Source organism: Scyliorhinus canicula, chromosome 1, assembly GCF_902713615.1.
Source record: "Scyliorhinus canicula chromosome 1, sScyCan1.1, whole genome shotgun sequence".
In the NCBI taxonomy this organism is placed as follows: Eukaryota; Metazoa; Chordata; class Chondrichthyes; order Carcharhiniformes; family Scyliorhinidae; genus Scyliorhinus; species Scyliorhinus canicula.
In genome coordinates, this window is record NC_052146.1 from 78,461,807 (window position 1) to 78,475,013 (window position 13,207).

General features: G+C 49.5%; 1 protein-coding gene across 5 annotated transcripts in view; it reads left to right on the top strand.

Annotated features, from left to right (window-relative positions):
• Window positions 1-13,207, top strand: part of klhl22 (kelch-like family member 22) — an 88,778-nt gene that overhangs the window by 56,309 nt on the left and 19,262 nt on the right. The window lies entirely within an intron of this gene.

The window sequence follows — 13,207 nt, forward strand, 5'->3', positions numbered from 1 at the left end:
TACACCCACCATGCTGTAAGGGAGGGAATTCAAGGATTTTGACACAGCAATATATTTCCAAGTCAGGATGGTGAGTGACTTGGAGGGGAACCTACAGGTGGTGGTGTTCCCAGGTATCTGCTGCACTTGTCCTTCTAGATGGTAGTGTTGGGGGGTTTGGAAGGTGCTGCCTAAGGAACCTTGGTGAGATCCTGCAGAGCATCATGTAGATGGTACATACGGCTGCTACTGTTTACCAGTGGTGGAGGGATTAAATGTTTGTGGAAGGGGGAACACTCAAGCAGGACTGCTTTATCCTGGATGGTGTCGAGCTTCTTGAGTGTTGTTGGAGCTGCACTCATCCAGGAAAGTGGAGAGTATTCCATCACACTCCTGACTTGTGCCTTGTAAATGGTAGACAAGCTTTGGTGAGTCAGGAGGTAAGTTACTCACTACAGGATTCCTCTGATAGCCACAGGATGTATATGGCTCGTCCAGTTCAGATTTTGGTCAATGGTAACTCGTAGGATGTTGATAGTGGGGGATTCAGTGATGGTAATGCCATTGAATGTCAAGGGGTAGTGGGTTAGATCCTCTCTTGTTGCAGATGGTAATTTCATGGCACTTGTGTGGCATGAATGTTACTTGTCAGCCTGGATATTGCTCAGCCCTTGCTGCATTTGGAGATAGACTGCTTCAGTATCTGAGGAATCGTGAATAGTGCTGAACATTGCGCAGTAATTCAGCAAACACCCCACTTCTGACCTTATGATGATCTGAGAATCCTCAACCTGACTCCTGCTGATTATCACTACAACCTTCCCTTGGCTGATGAATCTTTGCTGCTCCACATTAAACATCACTTGGAATTGGCATTGATTGTAGCAAGGGCACAGAATGATGTCTGAGTGGGAGACATAGAACATAGAACAGTACAGCACAGAACAGGCCCTTCGGCCCTCAATGTTGTGCCGAGCCATGATCACCCTACTCAAACCCACGTATCCACCCTATACCCGTAACCCAACAACCCCCCCTTAACCTTACTTTTATTAGGACACTACGGGCAATTTAGCATGGCCAATCCACCTAACCCGCACATCTTTGGACTGTGGGAGGAAACCGGAGCACCCGGAGGAAACCCACGCACACAGGGGGAGGACGTGCAGACTCCACACAGACAGTGACCCAGCCGGGAATCGAACCTGAGACCCTGGAGCTGTGAAGCATTTATGTTAACCACCATGCTACCCTGCTGCTACATCAATGTCCATCACCAAGAGTGGAGCGCCACTACTGACCGAGCTGGCTGAGTTCTAAAGGACATATCTTGGTTTACAGTAGCTGGTGAAGGAACAAACATGGGAGAAAAACCTACTTGACCTCGCCCTCACCAACCTGTCACAAATGCACCTGTCCATGACAATATCGGCAGGAGTCACCTCCACACAGTCCTTGTGAAGACAAAGTCCTGACTTCACAATGAATATGTTTCTCATCATGTGTGGCACTGCCAAAATGTTAAAAGGGATAAATTCAGAACAAAACTGGCAGCTCAAAATTGGACACCCTTGCGACGCTTTGGGCAATCAGCAGCAGAGTTGTATTCCATCACAACCTGTAACCTCATGGCTTGGCATATGCCTCACTCTATCATTACCATCAAATCAGCAGACCAACCCTGATTCAAGGAGCAATGTCAGAGAGCAGACCATGGGCAGTACCAGGCATATCTAAAATTGAGGTGCCAACCTGCTGAAACTACAACACAGCTCTACATGCATACTAACAATGGACATAGCAAAGTACAGACGGAGCTCAGTGATTCCATAACCAATGGATCAGATCAAAGCCCTGCAGTTCTACCCAATCCAATCATGAATGCTGGTGAACAATTTAATAATTAACCAGAGGAAGAGGAGGCTCCCATTAACATTTGTTCTATACATTCAGAATGACAGGGAGTGGGATAGCTTGATCTTGGTTTCGGACAATGCTCAGCACAACATCGAGGGCCAAAGGGCCTGTTCTGTGCTGTACTGTTCTATGTTCTATCCCCATCCTCAATGATAGCAGAGCCCAGCATGTCAGTGCAAATGACAATGTTGAAATATCTTCAGCTAGAAGTGCCATGTTTTTAAAAAAAATTCTAAAAATAAATTTAGAGTATCCAATTCATTTTTTCCAATAAAGGCTGTGACAAAATCCTGGTTCTCATAAGTAGGCTTCAAATGAAGTTAGTGTGAAAAGCCCCTAGTCGCCACATTCCGGCGCCTGTTCGATGAGGCTGGTATGGGAATTGAACCCGCGCTGCTGGTCTTATTCTGCTTTACAAGCCAGCTGTTTAGCTGAAGACTTGTGCTCCAGAAAAGCCTTGTCTCGAGCCAAATTGCTCCACAACAGCTGCAACACTGGCTTCTACCTGACAATATGAAAAATTGCTGAGGTATGTCCTACTGACAAAAAGCAGGACGAATCCAGCCTAGCTAATTACTGCCATAGGAGACTACTCTGAAATCATCAGCAAAGTAATGGAAGGTGTAATCGACAGTGCTATCAAATAGTACTTACTGAACAATAACCTGCTCACTGATGCTCCAGTTTGAATTCTAGCAGGGCAACTTGGCTCCTGACTTACAGCCTTAGTCCAAATATGAAAAAGAGCTGAATTCAAGAGGTGAGGACAATGGAACCTGATCGCAAGACAGCGTTTGACCAGATGTTATATCAAGAAGTCTATGTACCACTGACATTAATGGCAATTAGGGGGAAACTCTCCACTGTGTTGATGTTATACACAGCACAAAGGAAGATGGTTGTGGTTGTTGGAGACCAACTCATCTCAGCCCCAGAACATTGTTGCAGGCAACATCACCACCTTAAAGTTCCCCTCAGAGTCACACAGATTCCTGACTTGTAACTATATTGTCGCTCCTTCACCATCACTGGGTCAAAATCCTGGAGTTCCATCCTAACGGTACTGTGGGTGTATGTACACCTACAGACTGCAGGGCTTCAAGAAGGCAGCGCACCAGTATTTTCTCAAGCGATATTAGGGATGGGTTATCAATGCTGGTCTAGCCAGTGCGGAAAGGACAAGCTTCATTGACGAATTTGGGTACTGAATGGGATGGATTTAGATGGAAGAGTTACGTTTCTGGAGGGATAAATTTAGATCGGATAGTTAGGGCACCAGAGCCGTCAGTGGGACAAATGACCTTGCCCTGCTTTTAAACTTTTTATTATTTTCAAGGTTTTTCCAGTCAACTGCCAGCAAGATGTTGCATTTCTGCAATATTCAGCTCCTGCCACTAGGTGGCATACAGCCGCTTTGTATCTGCAAAAATGTATCAAAACCACAGTTCAGAGAAAATGCATTAAAACTTCGATTTATTCTCACGTGTACCGAAGTAAAGTGAAATGTATTGTTATGCGTACAGACCAGGCAGATCGTTCCATACGTGAAAAAAAGGACATACTTAAATACGCAGGGCACGTTTCAATTGCCATGCTGCACCAGAAAAACAACTCGCCTTGACGCAGCATGGCCAACAAAACCCGGGAGACCCTGCTCCCGGGAACTACCTGATTCGCAAAACCTTGCAAGATCCAATGCAATCTTGCGAGACATTGCACTGTAAATCTCGCCTATTGTAGGTGGGATCACCTTTTGGCAAATCTGCATATTATAAATAAATAAATAACCTTTATTTTCACAAGTAGGCTTTCATTAACACTGCAATGAAGTTACTGTGAAAAGCCCCTAGTCGCCACATTCCAGCGCCTGTTCGGGTACACAGAGGGAGAATCCTCAGCTGGTACAGGAATTGAACCCCCGCTGCTGGCCTTGTTCTGCATCACAAACCAGCTGTCTAGCCCACTGAGCTAAAGCGAGACAACGGTAGCATTGTAGATAGCACAATCGCTTCACAGCTCCAGGGTCCCAGGTTCGATTCCGGCTTGGGTCACTGTCTGTGCGGAGTCTGCACATCCTCCCCGTGTGTGCGTGGGTTTCCTCCGGGTGCTCCGGTTTCCTCCCACAGTCCAAAGATGTGCGACCATGTGCGGTGGATTGGCCATGCAAAATTGCCCTTAGTGTCCAAAATTGCCCTTAGTGTTGGGTGGGGTTACTGAGTTATGGGGATAGGGTGGAGGTGTTGCCCTTGGGTAGGGGGTAGGGTGCTCTTTCCAAGAGCCGGTGCAGACTCGATGGGCCGAATGGCCTCCTTCTGCACTGTAAATTCTATGTAAAAAACTAGTCTCACTCTAATATGCAGATTCCCGAGATACCTGAGGCTTTGGGATTCACCCCCTTCGCCTCAGAGATCTCGGGTGAGCGCCGTTCAGCAATGGTCCCCACAGATGGATTTAGGGGGTGGCAAAGGGCGGGCATCAGCAAATTGAGGGACCTGTTTATTGGCGGGAGGTTCGTGGGCCTGGGGGAACTGGAAGATAAATTTGGCCTTCCCCAAAGGAACATGTTCAGATACCTGCAGGTAAAGGCGTTTGCTAGGCGACAGGTAGAGGGATTCCCTTTGCTGCCCTCGCAGGAGACGATGGACAGAGTGCTTTCGGGGGTGTGGGTCGGAGAGGTGAAGGTGTCTGACATCTATAAGGTAATGCAGGAGGTGGAGGAGTCGTCAGTGGAGGAGCTGAAGGCTAAATGGGAGGAGGAACTCGGGGAGCAGATAGAGGACGGGACTTGGGGGGATGCCTTGGAGAGAGTTAACTCTTCCTCCTCATGTGCGAGGCTTAGTCTCATCCAATTTAAGGTGCTGCACCGGGCCCATATGTCCGGGACCAGGATGAGTAGGTTCTTTGGGGGTGAGGCAGGTGCACCAGATGTTCGGGGAGTCCAGCGAACCACGCCCATATGTTCTGGGCATGCCCAGCACTGGAAGAATTTTGGAAGGGGGTGGCGGGGACGGTGTCGAGGGTGGTTGGATCCAGGGTCAAACCAGGGTGGGGACTCGCGATTTTTGGAGTTGCGGTAGAGCCGGGAGTGCAGGAGGCGAAAGAGGCCGGTGTCCTGGCCTTTGCATCACTAGTAGCCCGGCGGAGGATCTTGCTGCAGTGGAAGGATGCGAGGCCCCCAAGTGTGGAGACCTGGATCAGTGACATGGCGGGATTTATAAAATTGGAAAGGGTCAAATTTGCCCTGAGAGGATCAATACAAGGGTTCTATAAACGATGGCAGCCTTTTCTGGACTTCCTGGCTCAAAGATAGATATCTTGGTCAATAGCAGCAGCAACCCGGGGGGGGGGGGGGGGTGTTCATTATTGTAGTGTCTATTCTGTAACTTTACAATGTGTTAATCTGCGTTGTTGTTAAAATGCTGTGTTGTTCATGGAGGTGGGGCGAATGTATATGATTGTTAATATTATTGTTTTTGGTATTTTTCTAAGGTGCGTCATTGTTGTATAAAATCAAAATTTTTCAATAAAAATTATTGCAAAAAAAAATAAAAGAAAATAAAAAAAATGGTCCCCACAGATGGCACTCGTGGGGCTCTCTCAGGGGATTGGAGGCCCCCAGCTGCATGTCCCTGGGCATGGTGGTGCCCTGGCACTACTGGTGCCACCTGGGCACTGTGGTAGTGCCACCCAGGTGCCTGCTTGGCATTACCAAGGTGCTCAGATGGCACTGCCAGGTTGGTGCTGCCACGGTGCCAAGCTGGCATTTCTTATGCACGCATGATCAGGCCGGGATTCCCTGCGTGAATGTTGGGGGGTGCGGGGAGGGCCGGAGACTCTCCTATTGTGCGTTCAGGCTGGGAGGGAGGTCGGGGATCACTTCGAGGGCCTCGGAGATCGGAACGCCATTTAAAAATTCTTATCAATGAACAGCAATCCTTTCATTCCTGTGGTATCTTAATTTTTAAAAATGAAAAAAAGTTAACATGTTTTGGTGACTACATTTGAGTGGTCAGTTGGTGTCACTATTGCCTGGTACTTCTCTATTGGATTTTGTCTTAATTAAATTCAGTTAGGTTTTTATATATATTCAGTGTTTAAAAAGTTGCAGGCATTGTAACATTACATCAAGTTGGGACAGTTTTAATTTCCTTGTCCTCTGTTTGAACTGTCAGTTTGACTCTCATGCTAAAAGAAACTCTTGCATTGATATAGCATCTTTCATTGGCACAGGTAGTAGGGAAGTTGCTAGAGTTCATTATCAAGGATTTCACAGCAGAGCATTTGGAAAATGGTATAATCAAACAAAGTCAGCATGGATTTACAAAAGTAAAATCATGCTTGACAAATCTACTGGAATTCTTTGAAGATGTAACTAGTAGAGTTGACCAGGGAGAACGGGTGGATGTGGTTTATTTAGACTTTCAGAAGCCTTTTGACATAGCAGATTACAATGTAAGGTTGAAGCGCATGGGATTGCAGGCAGTGTCTTGAGATCGATAGAAAGCTGGTTAGCAGACTGGAAGCAAAAAAGTTGGAATAAATGTGTCTTTTTCCGATTGGCAGGCAGTAACTAGTGGGGTACCACAGGGATCTGTGCTGGGACCCAGCTGTTTACATTATATATTAATGCTTTGAATGAAGGGACATCTGCTTGTGACCATGGAGTGATTGGTCACATAAAGGGCCGTTCCTGTTCAAAGTCACAGAAAAGGGCTCTTTTCACCCAGATCCGGGTGGAATTTTGATGAAAAGGCTTAGGTGAATGTAAGAGGAGTAGTTTACCCCTGGAATGGTATGTCTTCTGATCACCGGACCTGGCAGAAAATAGTGAGAGTCTCTTCCAGCATGCAGGCGGGGGAGGGGCAAGCTGTAAGGTCCCAGATACAGGAACTGATGACTTTTCTCAAGGAGGAATTCCATAAACAGAGGAACGAAATGCATGAGGATCATGCAAAGGCCATTGCAAAATCTGTGGCACCCCTGAAGAGTATTTTGGAGTGGATGGAGAGGTATTTGGAGGTGCAGGGATCACAGATTCGGGAGATCGAAGGAGTGATCTCGGACCACAGCGATCGTGTGGTGGCTCTGGAGGCGGAGGTGGGGCTCCGAGGAGACCTTTGTAAAACGCTGAGGTCAAAGGTTGAGGAGCAGGAGAATACCTTGAGAAGACAGAACCTGCGAATAGTGGGCCTGCCTGAAGGAGTGGAAGGTGTGAGTGGCCCGAGGTACGTCTCGAGGATGCTGGCGGGGCTGGTGGTAGAAGGGGTGCTGGATAAGGCCCCTGAAGTGGACCGAGCGCATAGATCTCTGAGGCAAAAGCCTAGAGCTGGGGAGCTGTCGCGGGCAGTGATCGTGAGACTCCATGAATTTGTGGAGAAAGAGAAAATTCTGCGATGGGCCAGGGAGAAGATTAGCTGAAATAACATCCAGATTTATCAGAGTTGGCAAAACGGCAGGCAGGTTTCAACAAGGCCAAGGCAGTGCTGTACCGGCGGCAGATCAGGTTTGAGGTGCTCTACCCGGCGAAATTATGGGTGACGTTTGGAGGCCGGGAGTATTATTTCGAGACCCCAGAAGCGGCCGAAAACTTCATTAAGGAGCGTAAACTGGGGGAAAACTGAGTGGACAATGCTTGGGAACCGGGGTGCTGGCACTATGTAATGGTCGGGAGCATGTTTGAAGTGGGTGTAGGGATTGGGGGATTTCCGCCTTTCTTTGTGGGGGGGGGGGGGTTCTGTTCAATGTTGAGATTGTAAGGAGTTGTAGGGGCGAAAAGTTTCTGTGGGGGTGCATGTTCCCATTCCCCCTCCTGTTTTATGGGACTGTTTGTGTTTAACATCTGTTTGTTTGCTTTTGGAGAAGGCTACCTGGAGTTCAGGAGATGTCCTTGTTTGTGTGGGGGAGGGTAAGGCCAGCAGGAGGCCTTCTTCTTGGAGCTGAGGAGTGGGGGTGGAGGTCATTAGGATGTGCCTTTGGGCAGGGGCAGCCGTGCTAGCAGGTTATTCTGGTGAATGGAAGTGAGGTGGTGGGGGAGAAGGCCAAGAGGGGTGGCCGGGAGGAGGGGGGAAAGGGTGGGGGGGAAGAAGGGGAAAAACAGGGGGACGGGGGTTTCTGCGATGTGGCAGGGGGTGAGAGATGACATGGTCAAGGGCGAAGAAAGGGGCCATCTGGGATGGGCTAGATACAGAGTGGAATTAAAGGGGCAGGAGTTAAGTGGGGAAGATGACGGATGGTAGAGGGGATTGGAGGCGCAAGCCTCTGGTAAGGTTGGTAACGTGGAACGTCCGGGGACTGAATGGGCCGGTTAAAAGGTCGCGGGTGTTAGCGCACCTCAGGAGCTTGAAAGCGGGGGTGGTCTTTTTGCAGGAGACACATCTCCATGTGAAGGACCAGGTTAGGTTAAGGAAGGGGTGGGTCGGGCAGGTTTTTCACTCGAGGTTTGATTTGAAATCGAAGGGTGTGGTGATTTTAATGATCAAAAAAATGGGATTTGTGAGTGCGAAGGAGGTGAGGGATCCAGGTGGGAGATATGTGATTGTGAGTGGGGTATTGGAAGGGGCACCGTTAGTGTTGGTAAATGTGTATGCCCCAAATTGGGATGATGTGGGTTTTATGAGGGAGTTGCTGGCAGCGATCCCGGATTTGGCCACGTACAAGTTGATCATGGGAGGAGATTTTAACTGTGTCCTGGAGCCGAGGGTGGATAGGTCAAGCCCCAGGTCGATGGGTAGGGTACGAATGGCAAGGGAGCTGGGTGGGTTTATGGAGAGGATGGGTATGGTGGATCTATGCCGCTTTCAGAACCATGGGGTGGGTATTCCTTCTTTTCACACGTCTATAAGGTGTATTTGAGGATTGATTACTTTGCAGTGAGTCGGGAGATTTTGGTTAGGGTGGAGGGGGCAGAGTATGCGGGCATAGTTATCTCGGACCTGTCGCCCTACTAGCTGGAGATTCGATTCAGAACGGGACGAGAGCAGAGGCCGGGGTGGAGGTTTGACTCGGGGTTGTTGGCGGATGGAGGTTATTGTGATAAGGTGGGGTTGCCGATTAGGGATTGTGGAGTTCAATCAGAATGGGGAGGTGTCGGTGGGCATTTTTTGGGAAGAAATGAAGGCAGTCGTCCCGGGAGAAATGATCTCATTTACGGTTCATGCGAATAAGGAAAGGAGGGCAGAATATGACCGTCTAGTGAACGAGATAGTGGAGATGGACAGGGAATATTCGAGGGTGCCCACCGTGGAGGGATTGGCAAGGAGGAAAAAGTTGCACCGGCAATTTGATAGACTGACAATGGGGAAGGCGGTACGGTAACTGCGTAGGGCAAGAGGGGTGCAGTACGAGTATGGGGAGAAGGCGAGAGGCAGGCTGCGTTCAGGGAAATATTGAAGATCCGGACTGGGGCTGGGGATGTGGTGTCAGAGCCAGGGAAGATAAATGAGGCATTTAGAGAGTATACCAGGGACTTTATGAGGCAGACTCAGGAGGAGAGGAGCCGGACATGGGGTGGTTTCTGGACAAACTGGAATTTCCCCGGGTGGAGGAAGCAAAGAGGCTGGCGTTGGAGGAGCCCCTGAGACTGAGGGAGGTGCTGGATAGTATCAGGGGTATGAAGTCGGGGAATGCCCATGGGCTGGATGGGTACCCGGCAGAATTTTATCAGGAATTTGCGGTGGACCTGGCACCACAGCTGTTGCGGACGTTTAATGAAGCACTGGAGAAGGGAGAGTTGCCGAAGACGATGAAGCAGGCAGTAATCACACTAATCCCAAAAAAGGGAAGGATCCGGTGGAATGTGGGTCGTATAGACACATATCACTATTGGACACGGATGTGAAGGTATTGGCTAAGTTGTTGGTGGGGAGGATGGAGGATTGTGCCCCGGGGGTGGTTGCAGAAGATCAAACAGGCTTCGTGAAGGGCTGGCAGCTCGCTAGTAATATAAGACGGCTGTTGAATGTGGTGATGAATCCATCGAGAGCTCTGGTACCGGAGGTGGTGGTGTCCATGGGCGCGGAGAAAGCATTTGATCGGGTGGAGTGGCGGTACTTGTTCGAAGTTTTGGGAAGGTTTGGGTTTGGGCCGAGATTTGTGGCATAGGTGCGGTTGCTGTATGTGGCACCAAAAGCGAGGGTGAGGACGAATGATATGAGCTCACGAAGCTTTGACTTACACAGGGGTGCGAGGCAGGGGTTCCCGCTGTCGCCGCTGCTGTCCATAGAGCCATTGGCGATGGCTCTCAGGGGGTCGGCAGAGTGGCAGGGGTAATGAGGGGACAGAGGGAGCATCGGGTGCCGCTCTATGCCGATGACCTCTTGCTGTATGTTTCGGATCCGTTGGAGAGTATGGAAAGGATTTTGGGCCTTTTGGGGAGGTTTGGAGGGTTCTTGGGATACAATCTGAATGTAGGGAAAAGCGAGGTATTCCCGGTGAATGAGCTGGCACAGCGGGCTAATTTAGGGGGGATGCCATTTACGGTAGCGAGGGATAGGTTTAGGTACTTGGGGATTAGGGAGCGAGGGAATAGATGGGGCTCCATAGTGGAACTTAGCGAAGCTGGTGGAGCAGGCCAGGGACGATCTCAAGAGGTGGGATACACTGCACTTAACATTGGTGGGGAGGGTTCAAGTGGTGAAAATGAATATTCTGTCGTGGTTCTTGTTTATCTTTCAGGCTCTCCCGATCTTCGTACCAAAGGCTTTTTTTCAGAAAGTGGACACAATCATCTCTGACTTTGTACAGGCTGGGAAGGTGCCGAGGGTGGGGAGGACCCTGCTACAGAGGCAGAGGGAGCGAGGGGGGGGGGGGGGGGGGGGGGGTTGGCATTGCCAAACGTGCTTCATTATTATTGGGCAACGAATGTGGACAAGGTGCGGCGGTGGTGGAAAGGAGAAGGGGTAGAGTGGGTTAGGATGGAGGAGGAATCTTGTAAGGGGTCTAGTTTGAGGGCTGTGGTGACGGCAGCATTGCAAATGGCTCGGAGTAGGTATTCAGGGAGCCCAGTGTTGCAGTCCACGGTGAAGATATGGAATCAGCTGAGGAGGCATTTTAGGGTGGAAGGGATGTCTGTGCTAACGCCGCTGTGCAAGAATCATGGGTTTGAGCCGGGGTGGGGGGGGGGATAGTGTATACAGGAGGTGGGAAGTGAGGCTGGTCAAGGCGAGGGATTTGTATTTGGAGGAAGGGTTCGCCAGTCTGGAGGAACTAAGGGAGAGGGTAGAGCTGCCGAGGGGTAGTGAGTTCAGGTATCTACAGGTTAGGGCCTTTGCACAAAAGGTCTGGGAAGAATTGGGGATATATATAAGTGGCTGGGGGAGCAGGGAGGCGAGCGGGTGGTGAAGATCAAGGAGAAATGGGAAGCGGAGTTGGGAATGGAGATCAATTGGGGAGTATGGAGTGAGGCACTGCGAAGGGTAAACGGGACCTCCTCTTGTGCAAGGATGAGCCTGATACAGTTTAAGGTGGTGCACAGGGTGCATATGACTCGGGCGATAATGAGTGGATTCTTTCAGGGGGTAGCAGATGAGTGTGAGAGGTATGGGCGGGGGCCAGCGAATCATCCGCACATGTTTTGGGGTTGTGAAAAATTGTGAAAGACTCTGGGCGGGAGTGTTCGCGGTCTTAGCCAGGATAGTGGAGGAGGAGGTGGACCAGGACCCTTTTGTGGCGATATTTGGGGTTTCAGAGAAGCCAGAGCTCATGGAGAGGAGGAAGGCCGATATCTTGGCCTTCGCCTCTCTGATTGCACGACGACGAATTTTGCTGGAGTGGCGGTCGGCATCGCCACCGGGGGTAGCAGCATGGTTGGGTGACCTGTATGACTTCCTGCGGTTAGAGAAGATAAAATCTGAGTTAAGGGGCTCAGCAGGGGAGTTTGAGAAAAGTTGGGGAATGTTTGTGACCATGTTTGAGGAGCTGTTCGTCGCAGGGGGGTGGAGGGGTAGGGGAGCGGGGGATGAAAAAGGAGGAAAATCTGTATAAACTGTGTAGTTGATTGTTGGGAAGAATGTTTCCAGGGCGTTTATTTGCTGTAACCTACTTTGATACAAGTTTGAATAAAATGCGTTTTTGAAAAAATGATTTGGACGAAGGAACTAAATGTATTATCTCCAAATCTGCAGATTATACAAAGTTGAGTGGGAGGGTGGGCTGTGAGGAGGAAGCAGAAATGCTTCAGTGGGATTTGGACGGGCTGAGTGAGTGGGCATATGCATGGTAGATGCAGTTAAATGCGGATAAATGTAAGGTTATCTGCTTCGGTTACAAAAATAGGAAGGCAGATTATTATTTGAATGGGTGTAAATTGAGAGAGATGGATACTCAGCGAGGCCTTGGTGTCCTCATGCACCAGTTGCTGAAAGTAAGCTCGCAGGTACAGCAGGCAGTAAAGACGGCAATGGTATGTTGGCCTTCATTGCGAGAGGATTTGAATATAGGAATTAGGGATGTTTTGCTGTAATCGTATATATAATCAAAAGTAATTAAGGCCAAAATGTTGTGTGATTTCAACAAGGAATTAGCTCTTGGGGCTAAAGGGATATGGAGGGAAGGTGGGATCAGGCTATTGAACTTCATGATCAGCCATGATCATAATGAATGGCAGAGCAGGTTCCCACAAAGAGTAATGTTAGAATGTTGCTTGAGGGATATATACTGGCCAGGACACCAGAAAGAACTTGAAAGAACTTGGTGTAATTGGAAAGATGGTGGACGGGATTGTTCGGTCCTCCAGCCACGTTTTCCGGCGTGTCCCCGTCGGCAGCAGGATTCTCCGTTCCCGCCGCCAGCCAATGGGATTCCCCAGTTTGGCCACCCCACCACGTTGGGAAACCCGCGGACCAGAGGATCCGGCCGACAGAGAATTCCGCTCAGTGTCCCCGCCGTTGCTGCACTCCCTCAGGAGGTGACTGCACAAATACGTCTATCCTCAATGATAGCGGAGCCCAGCACATCAATGAAAAAGGCAAGGCTGAAGCATTTACAACCATCTTCACCAAGGGGATCATCCATCTTGGCCTCCTCCGAAGATCACAGTTGCCAATCTTCAGCCATTTCAACTCACTCCACCTGATAGCAAGGGGTGGCTGAAGGCACTGGATGCAATAAAAACTCAAGGCCTGCCTGTCATCTGAAGACGCATGTGTCCTGTCAACAAAAACCAGGAAAAATCCAATTCCGTAAATTACTGTCACGTTAGTCTACTCTCAGTGAGCAAATTGATGGAAGGTGTCATCTCTATAGCAGTAACCTGCACACTGATGCAGTGTGGCCAGCGCCACTTGGCTCCAGCCTTCATGGCAGCGTTGATCAA